Raw genomic sequence first — 14,676 nt, forward strand, 5'->3', positions numbered from 1 at the left:
CTGTTTTATTCAGTGCATGTGATAACTACAATGTGATTTGATTTGACTTTTGGGTGTCATGGAACATGTATGGAGTAAAAATAACATTATTTTCTTTAGGAATGTAGTGAAGTAAAAATAACATTATTTTCTTTAGGAATGTAGTGAAGTAAAAATAACATTATTTTCTTTTGGAATGTAGTGAAGTAAAAATAACATTACATTCTTTAGGAATGTAGTGAAGTAAAAATAAAAGTTGTCAAAAATATAAATTGTAAAGTACAGATACCCCAAAAAACGATTTAATTAGTACTTGAAAATAATTTTACTTAAGTACTTCAAGGCTGGTTTAGGCGTAGTGACCAATTGGATAAGCGTTTATAACGCCATGGTGCTTGAATGGCTTTGTGTTGATAAATTATGCTTATACATAATAGCAACTTTGCACAGTTATTTATAAGCACTTCATTTAGTTGAATAAATGCTGCAAGAATAAGATTCCCAGCATAAGCTTTTTCCAAAAAAGTTAAGACTTTGTTTGCACACCCAACATTAGACTGAACTCCAGAAAATGAATTGTCATGTTGTAATGTCTTTCTTCGTTTTTTTCCGTAGTCTAAATTTGTGTCCTTCTGTTTTATTAAAATATATCAACTTGCATATCATCATCATATCAACCTTCCCGCCAAAGGCATCAGAAGGCAGATTGCAGCCCACATGATCCGCTAATGAGCGTTGACTTCACCGTGAGCGCGCGTTGGAATGCTCAGGGCTGAATGGAGTTATCGCTCCCGCGCCTCGTCTAGAAAACAGTTCGCTCCCTCAAGTCTCCCGCGCGCAGCGTTTCGGATTGGACACCGCGCTCATTCAGTTAAGAGAATGTCTGCCTGCGGTGCGTTTGTATGTGTATATCAGATCTTGTGTGGAGACGTTTGATTCTGTCGCGTCTACTGTTTTCTGATTGGAACGAGAGGAAAATTACCGACGAGATTGTATAATCCTATTTGATGATCGATTTCCCCAGAATTCAGAAGCATATTTTTCTCTCTCTCCTCTCAGCGCCAGCCTGTCAACATTTGTGAGGGTGGTGGTTCAAAGTGTCTATTCGAGGGGGAAGTCTAAAACAAGTGAAGGTTATTTTTGACCGTGTGTCTGGAGTGGAGGAAAAGTTTCCGTTGGAAAAGGATTATGAAGAGAGAGCCACGCAGCTGAGACACAGGTAAGGCATTATGCATCCTCTTTGGAACGATGCTCGGGGCTCTGCTCGTTTCCACGTCATTGGTTACAATGCAGAGTGGTAGTAGCCTGTTGTTGTGCTTAAACAACAAACTACATATCGCCTAAATGTGTCTGAATCAGTTGTATCACACCCAGTGTGAGAGAAGGGCTTTGCTGTAGCCTGCGATGACATTGAGGTTTCTTGCTTGTGGGTGTGTGCGTGCGTGCGAGTGCAGTGGACACTGCATCGTCCGATATTTGTTCCCAAAGTCTATCCCCAGAAGAGAGAATAGAGGACGCGTGTGTGTCTGAGTGAAACGACACGAGCCTCTCAGCTAAGATGTCAGACTCTGCTAGGATTTGAATGAGCTGTGATGCTACTGCAGCTAGACCCGAGTGGTGTGGGGATGCGAGGGGATACGAGACTGAACCAAGCTAGTTCTCTCTACTGCATCTCCTCTCGCAAGAAGCGCATGTCGCTACAGAATAGGCCAGCAGCACTCTATCGAGCTCACTGTTATCACTGTAGCCCCTACATGAATATAGTAGACAAGTGACCTTAGACTTAAGTTCCGTGCCTTGTGATTACGAGTCTGCTCGTCAGCTAGCCTTCTTTAGCTGTTGTTGACCCAGTCAGCAGTCGCCTATATCATGTCAAAAGCTGTATTAGGCTGCCTTGTGAACACTGTGGTGGTGTTGCTGTATCTACACCGCGTATCATCCTCCAGAAGTACAGTGATCGGACCTGCGGTACGGTTGTAGAGTCATGCAGTGCTCAGCTCACTATTAGTTCTGCTCTGACGCCTGCGCTTCGCTCTCTCTGACCGCGGTGTGTGGGTGTGTATGCGGGGGCAGGCAGCTGGCTACTGTCACTTTATCATAATAAAGCTCTCGCAACTGCCATGCTGCGGCAGCTTGACCTGTCTCTGACGCTGTCACTAGGCTAAAGCTAAACCTCCCTCGGGGATGATCAACTTGGTGCGTTCGGTCCGTACCTGGGCCTGCCTGCAGAGGCGTAGGCAGAAATGTCCGTGTGACTGGGCCAACATTTCCCAGCAAAAACCGAGACATCACTGGTGTAGTCGTGGTGCATAGAGAAGTAGGTATACTCACATTTTGCCCCAAAAATACCAACGGCCTGACTGGTTCAGTGAAAAATTATATAAGAAACATATGTAGGCTACTCTGAATCACCTAACATTATACCAATGCGAAATATTTCCGCCATTATATCCAGAATGACATATGGCGGATATGTTAGGCCAAGGGATCAGATAAGCACAGAGGTAAGAAAGGGCATAGCTTTCTGTTGTGGTGCGTTACAGGTGAACCGGAAACTCGAGAAGTTCCCACACTTCACAGCAGCTGAAGGCTTGGGTGTTCGTCGCTGCTGATTCATCTCTGTATTGTGCGTTTTGCTAGAGGAGATTTATGGGTTACAAAAAAAGGCCTAGGCTACATTCAGTTCCATACACCATGATTTCCACATATTTCTATCCTATTATTACTATTTTTTATTAACTTTTCTAGGCTGTAGTCTTTGCCACATATTTTCTGTAGGCTATTTCATCTATAGGGGAAATGGTGGTCGCTACCGAAATAGAGTCAGAGCCCTGGCCGAAACATCATAGCCTGTCCCTCAACCTCTTCTATGGAGAAGAAAAATACAGCGGCTAAATTGCAGAACTCATGAGACATGGGAAAATATGCCCAATTCTCCTTGTTAATACGAATAATCAGGAGTCAGAGAGTCAGAGCTGAGTGTGGAGCTGTCTGGTGCTGAAATCTTTGATCCGACTTTCGCGCGCTCAGCCAGCGCCGGCCAAGCCACATTACCTGCCCCTGGTGCTGAATAATATATGCCTATGCTATGGTTTCACAAGAAACACAAGACAGTTCCCTTGACAAACAAGCCCGTTAATATTGCCAAGTAGGCAGCGCAAGTGCACAATTACAGAAACGCTTACGACAGTAAACAAACATAATGAAATACACAACATGCCTATCACTTACATATTCAGAGGGAGAGAGTGAGATACACGTCAATGTTTACACGTGTCAGGTTTGCTGTTCACTGTTCATTTTTATATTTTTATTTCACTTTTGTATATTATCTACCTCACTTCTTTGGCAATGTTTACATGTGTTTCCCATGCCAATAAAGCCCCTTGAGAGGGAGAGACACGGCGATCCCAGAGTATCCCAAACATGTTCAATGGCTGGTGAGTAATAATAATAATAATAATAATAATATATGCCATTTAGCAGACGCTTTTATCCAAAGCGACTTACAGTCATGTGTGCATACATTCTACGTATGGGTGGTCCCGGGAATCGAACCCACTACCCTGGCGTTACAAGCGCCATGCTCTACCAACTGAGCTACAGAAGGACCAGTATGCAGGCCATGGAAGAACTAGGACATTTTCAGCTTCCATGAATTGTGTACATATCCTTGCGACATGGGGCCATGCATTGTCATGCTGAAACATGAGGTGATGGCAGCGGATGAGGGGCACGACGATGGGCCTCAGAATCTAGTCACAGTATCTCTGTGCATTCAAATTGGCATCAATAAAATGCAGTTGTGTTTGTTGTCTATAGTTTATGCCTGCCCCATACCATAACCCCACCGCCACCATGCGGCACTCTGTTCACAACGTTGACATCAGCAAACCGCTCGCCCACACGACACCATACACGCTGTATGGCATCTGGCGATACAGTTGAAACCGAGCTTCATCCGTGAAGAGCACACTTCTCCACGTTTTAGAGTAGCCTTTTAGTGTCCCCAGCACAAGGTGTACCTGTGTAATGATCATGCTGTTTAATCCACTTCTTGATATGCCACACCTGTCAGGTGGATGGATTATCTTGGCAATGGAGAAATGCTCACTAACAGGGATGTAAACATATTTGTGCACAGAATTTGAGAGAAATACGCTTTTTGTGCATATGGAACATTTCTGGGATCTTTTATTTCATGGAACCAACACTACATGTTGAGTTTATATATTTTTGTTCAGTACACATAGCCCAATATGATGGTGGGTATGAATACAGTAGCTCACTTTGACTCACACACATGTTCAGTACACATAGCCCAATATGATGGTGGGTATGAATACAGTAGCTCACTTTGACTCACACACATGTTCAGTACACATAGCCCAATATGATGGTGGGTATGAATACAGTAGCTCACTTTGACTCACACACATGTTCAGTACACATAGCCCAATATGATGGTGGGTATGAAGACAGTAGCTCACTTTGACTCACACACATGTTCAGTACACATAGCCCAATATGATGGTGGGTATGAAGACAGTAGCTCACTTTGACTCACACACATAGAGACCTTGCCTACTAAGACCCGCATGAAAGCATTAGATCAAATCATAAATAAACGGTATTCAGGCTTACCGTTCTTGTGTTTCACGTAGTCGCCTATGCTTGGTTTTGAGGATGGAGTTGATTTCATTTTAGTACAAAGAGTCGTTGAGTTCCCTTTCAAAGGGCAACATGGCTAAATGGTTGAGACGTGCGGTCAGCGTGCACGATCTGATGGATGTTTTGATACAGCCTGTAGTGGAGAAGAGTCTCTCAACTGTACATGCAGTCATAGGATGGGTGATGATGGGCCTTAGTAGTTATTGATGTTAGGGAAAATGTCAGATGAATCTGTCCAAAACTTCAATAAGGGATGAACATTCCTGACAGAAGCATGCCTTGCAAAGGTGCTTCGAATCCTTATATCCGTCTCTAACAAATCAGCTTTCCATAATGGCCTCTGGGAAATGTCTACACATTTTTCCTCAACGTGATAAGATAGGGCTGGCAATGATGAGCTAGCTGGGCTGTTGAAGCAGTAGCCATGCTAACCTCACCATGGTCTGACATGCTAACCTCCTCATGGCCTGACATGCTAGCCTCCTCATGGCCTGACATGCTAACCTCCTCATGGGCTGACATGCTAACCTCCTCATGGCCTGACATGCTAACCTCCTCATGGCCTGACATGCTAGCCTCCTCATGGCCTGACATGCTAACCTCCTCATGGGCTGACATGCTAACCTCCTCATGGGCTGACATGCTAACCTCCTCATGGGCTGACATGCTAACCTCCTCATGGCCTGACATGCTAGCCTCCTCATGGCCTGACATGCTAACCTCCTCATGGGCTGACATGCTAACCTCCTCATGGGCTGACATGCTAACCTCCTCATGGGCTGACATGCTAGCCTCCTCATGGCCTGACATGCTAACCTCCTCATGGGCTGACATGCTAACCTCCTCATGGGCTGACATGCTAACCTCCTCATGGGCTGACATGCTAACCTCCTCATGGCCTGACATGCTAGCCTCCTCATGGCCTGACATGCTAACCTCCTCATGGGCTGACATGCTAACCTCCTCATGGGCTGACATGCTAACCTCCTCATGGGCTGACATGCTAGCCTCCTCATGGGCTGACATGCTAACCTCCTCATGGGCTGACATGCTAACCTCCTCATGGGCAGACAAGCTAACTTTCTAATGGGCTGACATGCTAACCATCTCATGGGCTGACATGCTAACTTTCTAATGGGCTGACATGCTAACCATCTCATGGGCAGACAAGCTAACTTTCTAATGGGCTGACATGCTATCTTCCTCATAAATTGATGAGTCTGATAGATTGGGCAGATATGCTAGCCTTCTCATGGGCTGATGACTCTGACAGATTGGGTTGATGACTCTGACAGATTGGGTTGATGACTCTGACAGATTGGGTTGATGACCCTGACAGATTGGGTTGATGACTCTGACAGATTGGGTTGATGACCCTGACAGATTAGGTTGATGACTCTGACAGATTGGGTTGATGACTCTGACAGATTGGGTTGATGACTCTGACAGATTGGGTTGATGACTCTGACAGATTGGGTTGATGACTCTGACAGATTAGGTTGATGACTCTGACAGATTAGGTTGATGACTCTGACAGATTGGGTTGATGACTCTGACAGATTGGGCTGATGACTCTGACAGATTGGGTTGATGACTCTGACAGATTGGGCTGATGACTCTGACAGATTGGGTTGATGACTCTGACAGATTGGGTTGATGACTCTGACAGATTGGGTTGATGACTCTGACAGATTGGGTTGATGACTCTGACAGATTGGGTTGATGACTCTGACAGATTGGGCTGATGACTCTGACAGATTGGGTTGATGACTCTGACAGATTGGGTTGATGACTCTGACAGATTGGGTTGATGACTCTGACAGATTGGGTTGATGACTCTGACAGATTGGGTTGATGACTCTGACAGATTAGGTTGATGACTCTGACAGATTGGGTTGATGACTCTGACAGATTGGGTTGATGACTCTGACAGATTAGGTTGATGACTCTGACAGATTAGGTTGATGACTCTGACAGATTGGGTTGATGACTCTGACAGATTGGGTTGATGACTCTGACAGATTGGGTTGATGACTCTGACAGATTGGGTTGATGACTCTGACAGATTGGGTTGATGACCCTGACAGATTGGGTTGATGACCCTGACAGATTGGGTTGATGACCCTGACAGATTGGGTTGATGACCCTGACAGATTGGGTTGATGACCCTGACAGATTGGGTTGATGACTCTGACAGATTGGGTTGATGACCCTGACAGATTGGGTTGATGACCCTGACAGATTGGGTTGATGACCCTGACAGATTGGGTTGATGACTCTGACAGATTGGGTTGATGACTCTGACAGATTGGGTTGATGACCCTGACAGATTGGGTTGATGACTCTGACAGATTGGGTTGATGACTCTGACAGATTGGGTTGATGACTCTGACAGATTGGCTTGATGACTCTGACAGATTGGGTTGATGACTCTGACAGATTGGGTTGATGACTCTGACAGATTGGGTTGATGACCCTGACAGATTGGGTTGATGACTCTGACAGATTGGGTTGATGACTCTGACAGATTGGGTTGATGACTCTGACAGATTGGGTTGATGACACTGACAGATTGGGTTGATGACCCTGACAGATTGGGTTGATGACTCTGACAGATTGGGTTGATGACTCTGACAGATTGGGTTGATGACTCTGACAGATTGGGTTGATGACTCTGACAGATTGGGTTGATGACTCTGACAGATTGGGTTGATGACCCTGACAGATTGGGTTGATGACCCTGACAGATTGGGTTGATGACCCTGACAGATTGGGTTGATGACTCTGACAGATTGGGTTGATGACTCTGACAGATTGGGTTGATGACTCTGACAGATTGGGTTGATGACTCTGACAGATTGGGTTGATGACCCTGACAGATTGGGTTGATGACTCTGACAGATTGGGTTGATGACCTGACAGATTGGGTTGATGACCCTGACAGATTGGGTTGATGACCCTGACAGATTGGGTTGATGAGACTGACAGATTGGGTTGATGACTCTGACAGATTGGGTTGATGACTCTGACAGATTGGGTTGATGACCCTGACAGATTGGGTTGATGACTCTGACAGATTGGGTTGATGACTCTGACAGATTAGGTTGATGACTCTGACAGATTGGGTTGATGACCCTGACAGATTGGGTTGATGACTCTGACAGATTGGGTTGATGACCCTGACAGATTGGGTTGATGACTCTGACAGATTGGGTTGATGACTCTGACAGATTGGGTTGATGAGTCTGACAGATTGGTCTGATGGAGGTAGTCGAATAAATCAAATCAAATCAAAAATATGGATAAGAATATGAAATAAAAGTTTTAAAAAAGTAATTAAAGAGCAGCAGTAAAATGACAATAGCGAGGTTATATACAGGGGTTACCGGTACAGAGTCAATGTGCGGGGATTGGTAAATTCAGGTAATATGTACATGTAGAGGGAGTTATTAAAGTGACTATGCATTGATGATAACAACAGAGAGTAGTTTTAGTGTAAAAGAGAGGGGGGCAATGTAAATAGGCTGGGTAGCCATTTGATTAGATGTACAGGAGTCTTATGGCTTGGAGGTAGAACTGTTTTATAAGCATCTTGGCACTAGACTTGGCGCTCCGGTACCGCTTTCTGTGCGTTAGCAGAGAGAACAGTCTATGAACAGGGTGGCTGGAGTCTTTGACAACTTTCAGGGCCTTTCGCTGACATTTCCTGGTGTAGAGTTCCTGGATGGCAGGAAGATTGTCCCCAGTGATGTACTGGGCTGTTCGCATTACCCTCTGTAGCGCCTTGCAGTCGGAGGCCGAGCAGTTGCCATACCAGGCAGTGATGCAACCAGTCATACCAGGCAGTGATGCAACCAGTCATACCAGGCAGTGATGCAACCAGTCAGGATGCTCTCCCATGCCAAATCTTTTCAGTCTCCTGAGGGGAAATAGGTTTTGACGTGCTCTCTTCACGACTGTCTTGGTGTGTGGAACATGTTAGTATGTTGGTGATGTGGACACCAAGGAACTTGAAGGTCTCCACCTGCTCCACTGCAGCCCCGTCGATGAGAATGGGGGCGTGCTCTTCGTCCTCCAGACGTAGCTTTTTGAAAAATCGCATGAGTGAACTTAACTTGTGACTAGCTTGCTAGCGCTAGTACGCATTAGCAAAGTGTGTGTCTGTCTGCTTGTCTGTCTCTCTGTCTGTTAAAAGGTCTTCTAACCTGTGGCCTCATGGTGACTGGTTTAAACTCCAACTGATCCAACCTGTTGTTCATTCAGGGCAGAATCGTTACCTTCTAGAAATGTGTGTCCATATAGCCTGTGAATATTCACTCAAGTCTCTGATTCATATCAAATCAGGATGTAGGTGGAAGTTTGATGTGGAGTGAGTCTTCATCATATCCCACCAGACAGGCCACCAGGGGACTTCATCATATCCCACCAGACAGGCCACCAGGGGACTTCATCATATCCCACCAGACAGGCCACCAGGGGACTTCATCATATCCCACCAGACAGGCCACCAGGGGACTTCATCATATCCCACCAGACAGGCCACCAGGGGACTTCATCATATCCCACCAGACAGGCCACCAGGGGACTTCATCATATCCCACCAGACAGGCCACCAGGGGTCTTCATCATATCCCACCAGACAGGCCACCAGGGGACTTCATCATATCCCACCAGACAGGCCACCAGGGGTCTTCATCATATCCCACCAGACAGGCCACCAGGGGACTTCATCATATCCCACCAGCGGTCTCCATCATATCCCACCAGACATGGCACCAGGGGTCTCCATCATATCCCACCAGACAGGCCACCAGGGGTCTTCATCATATCCCACCAGCGGTCTCCATCATATTCCACCAGACATGGCACCAGGGGACTTCATCATATCCCACCAGACAGGCCACCAGGGGTCTTCATCATATCCCACCAGACAGGCCACCAGGGGACTTCATCATATCCCACCAGCGGTCTCCATCATATCCCACCAGACAGGCCACCAGGGGTCTTCATCATATCCCACCAGACAGGCCACCAGGGGACTTCATCATATCCCACCAGACAGGCCACCAGGGGTCTTCATCATATCCCACCAGACAGGCCACCAGGGGACTTCATCATATCCCACCAGACAGGCCACCAGGGGACTTCATCATATCCCACCAGACAGGCCACCAGGGGACTTCATCATATCCCACCAGACAGGCCACCAGGGGACTTCATCATATCCCACCAGACAGGCCACCAGGGGTCTTCATCATATCCCACCAGACAGGCCACCAGGGGACTTCATCATATCCCACCAGACAGGCCACCAGGGGTCTTCATCATATCCCACCAGACAGGCCACCAGGGGACTTCATCATATCCCACCAGCGGTCTCCATCATATCCCACCAGACATGGCACCAGGGGTCTCCATCATATCCCACCAGACATGACACCAGGGGTCTTCATCATATCCCACCAGACAGGCCACCAGGGGTCTTCATCATATCCCACCAGACAGGCCACCAGGGGACTTCATCATATCCCACCAGCGGTCTCCATCATATCCCACCAGACATGGCACCAAGGGACTCCATCATATCCCACCAGACGTGCCACCAGGGGACTCCATCATATCCCACCAGACGTGCCACCAGGGGACTCCATCATATCCCACCAGACATGCCACCAGGGGTCTCATTACGGTCCCCAAATCCAGAACAAATTCAAGGAAAAACACATTATTATATAGAATTCCTTTCCATCTCAAATTACTTAACAGGACAATTTGCTTTAAAAACAATAAAACAAGACCTCACAACACATCGCCTCTAGCCTATCTGTCCTAGTTGCAATGTCTAAGTCTTAAATGTATGCAAATTATAAAATATCTTGGTCTGTAATGTAATATTCGTTATGTATCGAACCGCAGGAAGACTAGCTGTCGCCGTTGGCGCCGGTCAATGGGTATCCCAATAAAATCTATAGAAACAGTAATAATATAAATCGGATGTTAGCAAATAGCAATGCGGTCTTTCTGTCTCTATCTACAACTCTCTCTCTCTCTCTCTCTCTCTCTCTCTCTCTCTCTCTCTCTCTCTCTCTCTCTCTCTCTCTCTCTCTCTCTCTCTCTCTCTCTCTCTCTCTCTCTCTCTCTCTCTCTCTCTCTCTCTCTCTCTCTCTCTCTCTCTCTCTCTCTCTCTCTCTCTCCTCTCTCTCTCTATCTCCCTCCCTCCATCACGCTTCTGAGAGTGGCAGATGAATAAGTGAGAAGGTACAAATCTCTGATGGGATGAGTGAGATCATTAAGGATACACCCCCCCCCCCACACACAGACTCTCTGAAATGGTCAGAGAGCCAACACCTGATTAACCCTAATGTGTCCTCATCCTCTCTTTACCTGCCAGACTGCGTTACTTCTGTGTGTGTGTGTCCTGCCTGCCTGTGGTCTTTGGTGTTACTAAGAGCTCCCAGTAGACAGCCGCAGTGGTGCAAAAAGTATCCAATTGTCATATTTATTATAATAGTATTTGGTTTTAAATGTACCTATTAATCAAAAGTAATTGTAATTGCAAAAATATATAGAAAGTAGAAGTATAAATAATTTCAAATTCGTCGTATTAATATTATGTTCTTGTTTTTATTCACGGATAGCCAGGGGACAAGTCCAACACTCAGACATTATTTACAAAAGATGCATTTGTGTTTAGTGAGTCTGCCAGGCCAGAGGCAGTAGGGATGACCACGTGTTCTCTTGAGAAGTGCTTGTTTTGACAATTTTTCTATCCTGCTAAGCATTCAAAATTTAATGAGTACTTTTGCTTGTCAGGGAAAATTTATGTAGAAAAAAGTACATTATTTTTGGGGGAATGTAATTGAAGTAAAGGTAAAAGTTGTCAACAATAAAACATTTTAAGTGAAGTACAGATACAGCCCAAAACTTCTTAAGTCGTTCTTTAAAGTATTTTTACTTCAGTACTTTACACCACTGGACAGCAGGCTGCGTCAGCCACACACACAGGACGGTTTGGATGGACTTTCAGGGAGAAGGCCCAAGTTCTACCATCATTTCATTGAGTGTGTTCTCATGTCCACGTCAGATCTAACCTTCACAACCATTGTATAACTAGCTCTCTGTCTTTATCTAACAGGACGGGAGGAGGGGGAATCTGTGTAGAGCAGCTATGGTAGTGCTGAAGCCTCCTGTCCACCTATTGTGTCATGATATCTCACTCTACTACTCTACTATACCACTTATAAACCTCCCTCCCGCCATCTTTCTCTCTCTCTCTCAATTCAATTCAAGGGGCTTTATTGGCATGGGAAACATGTGTTAACATTGCCAAAGCAAGTGAAGTAGATAATATACAAAAGTGAAATAACAATAAAAATGAACAGTAAACATTGCTGTTCAAACATTCCTGTGCAGGGTGAATATGTGGTTTGTCGTACTATAATTTGGTAAAAAGCCAATTTGACATTTGCTCAGTACATTGTTTTCACTGAGAAAATGTACAAGTCTGCTGTTCATGATAGCGCAAAGGATTTTCCCAAGGTTGCTGTTGCTGTCTCTTTCTCTCTCTCTCTCTGTCACTCTCTCCCCCTTTCTAAGGCTATCTATCTATCTATCTATCTATCTATCTATCTATCTATCTATCTATCTATCTATCTATCTATCTATGTTTCTCTCCATCTCTCTCTCCATCTCTCTCTCTCTCCATCTCTCTCTCTCTCTCCATCTCTCTCTCCATCTCTCTCTCCATCTCTCTCTCCATCTCTCTCTCTCTCTCCAACTCTCCATTTCTTTTTCTGTCTCCCTCCCTGTCTATCTACATGGGTTATGTATTTAAATAGTAACTAACACCTGTGAGAGATGCAGAGGCAGCATCCATCTTCATTACCCTGAAATGAGCCCATGGTTAGGCAGATCTCTCTCTCCGGTGTGTGCATGTGTATGTGTGACTGTGTGTGTGTGTTTTTGACTATGTCTGTGTGTGTGACTGTGTGTGTGTATATGTGTGACTATTTGTTCAGCTGTGGGAGATCTCTGTGGCAGATCTCTCTGTGTGTGTATGTGTGTTCGCATGTGTGTGTGTTTGCATGTGTGTGCACGTGTACAGCTAAATGGCATATATATATATTATTTACATGCATGCTCTACCCTGTCTGACAGATGACGTTGGTGATTTTAAGGCTTCAGCAGATTAGGGAATTAACGATCAGAGGCTTACACTATAACCCTAAATTACCACACGCACACACACACGCACACACACGCACGCACGCACGCACACACACACACACACACACACACACACACACACACACACACACACACACACACACACACACACGCACACACGACCTCTTCCCTCCAGGGATTTTGCCCTCTCAGCCAGGCCAGAGGCCTAGTTACACTGACCCTCTGGATGTGTGTGTGTTTTAGTTTTAGGGATGGCACAAATACCGTGTAACCGACGGTTATGGATGAAAACAGCCACGAAAAACAAACAAACATCAAAACCGTTTAAAAACGAACAATTGACTGATGACGGTTAATTTTCTTACTGATTTTGTTCAGGCTACTTCATTTATGTTGTTCTATAGGCAAAAGGCCTAAGGATAACTGACCTATTCCTTCAGTCAAGTGATTTAGAGAATGTATACAGTAGATTTAATAATCATTTGTTTTATCTGACTGTTGTTGACTTACATACAGTTGGAAGTTTACTTAAACCTTAGACAAATACATTTAAACTCAGCTTTTCACAATTCTTGACATTCATTCCTGGTAATACATTCGCTGGCTTCGGTCAGTTAGGATCACCACTTCATTTTAAGAATGTGAAATGTCAGAATAATAGTAGAGAGAATTATTTATTTCAGCTTTTATTTCTTTCATCACATTCCCAGTGGGTCAGACGTTTACATACACTCAATTAGTATTTGGTAGCATTGCCTTTAAATTGTTTAACTTGGGTCAAACGTTTCGAGTAGCCGTTCTTTAAAGTATTTCCCACAATAAGCTTCCCACAATAAGTTGGGTGTGTATTAAACTTCTGACCTACTGGGAATGTGATGAAAGAAATCAAATCTGAAATAAATCATTCTCTCTACTATTATTCTGACATTTCACAGTCTTAAAATGAAGTGGTGATCATAACTGACCAAATACAGGGAATTTTTACTAGCATTAAATGTCAGGATTTGTGAAAAACTGAATTTAAATATATTTGGCTAAGGTGTATGTAAACGTCCGACTTCAACTGTATATTAAAAAACACTCCCTGTATATTGTTGATAAAGAGTTACCTGTTTAACAGAACATGGAGTGTGTTCTTTATAGGAAGCCTCTCCAACATAATTCAGATAGATTCAGGAATTCCCCAGGGCAGCTGTCACGGCCCCTTTCTTTTTAAAATCTTTACTTTGAGTAAAGCCAGAGTGTCTATGTATGCGAATGACTCAAAACTATACACGTCAGTTACTACACCGACTGAAATGACTGCATTTGGATTCAAAATGGTCCTCGGCTGGTGGATGTGAAGTGATACAAGTATATTTTTTATTTAACTTTTATTTAACTAGGCAAGTCAGTTAAATACATTCTTATTTACAATGATGGCCAACCAGGCAGCATTGGGTTAATTGCCTTGTTCAGGGGCAGAACGACAGATTTTTTACCTTGTCAGCTCAGGGATCCAATCCAGCAAATTTTCAGATACTGCTTCAATGCTCGAACCACTAGGCTACCCGCCCCCCAAAAGTAAAAGGAAACTGACCTGCGCTTTCTAACCTCCGGCCAAATGTATGACCATATTAGAGACACATATTTCCCTCAGATTACACAGACCCACAAAGAATTTGAAAACAAACCCAATTTTGATTCACTCCCATATCTCCTGAGTGACATACCACAGTGTGCCATCACAGCAGCAATATTTGTGACCTGTTGCCACAAGAAAAGGGCAACCAGTGAAGAATAAATACCATTGTAAATACAACCCATATTTATGTTGATTTATTTTCCCTTTTGTACTTG

General features: G+C 44.6%; 1 protein-coding gene across 1 annotated transcript in view; it reads left to right on the forward strand.

The window, feature by feature from the left end:
- The first annotated feature begins 836 nt into the window (after positions 1-836).
- LOC127929813 (uncharacterized) overlaps positions 837-14,676 on the forward strand; it is a 250,765-nt gene continuing 236,925 nt past the window's right edge. The window contains exon 1 of the mRNA XM_052518260.1: positions 837-1,198. The gene's annotated coding sequence lies outside the window, so the exon portion shown is untranslated. The remainder of the gene's footprint in view (positions 1,199-14,676) is intronic.

The sequence above is a fragment of the Oncorhynchus keta genome, chromosome 4 (genome assembly GCF_023373465.1).
Source record: "Oncorhynchus keta strain PuntledgeMale-10-30-2019 chromosome 4, Oket_V2, whole genome shotgun sequence".
NCBI lineage: Eukaryota > Metazoa > Chordata > Actinopteri > Salmoniformes > Salmonidae > Oncorhynchus > Oncorhynchus keta.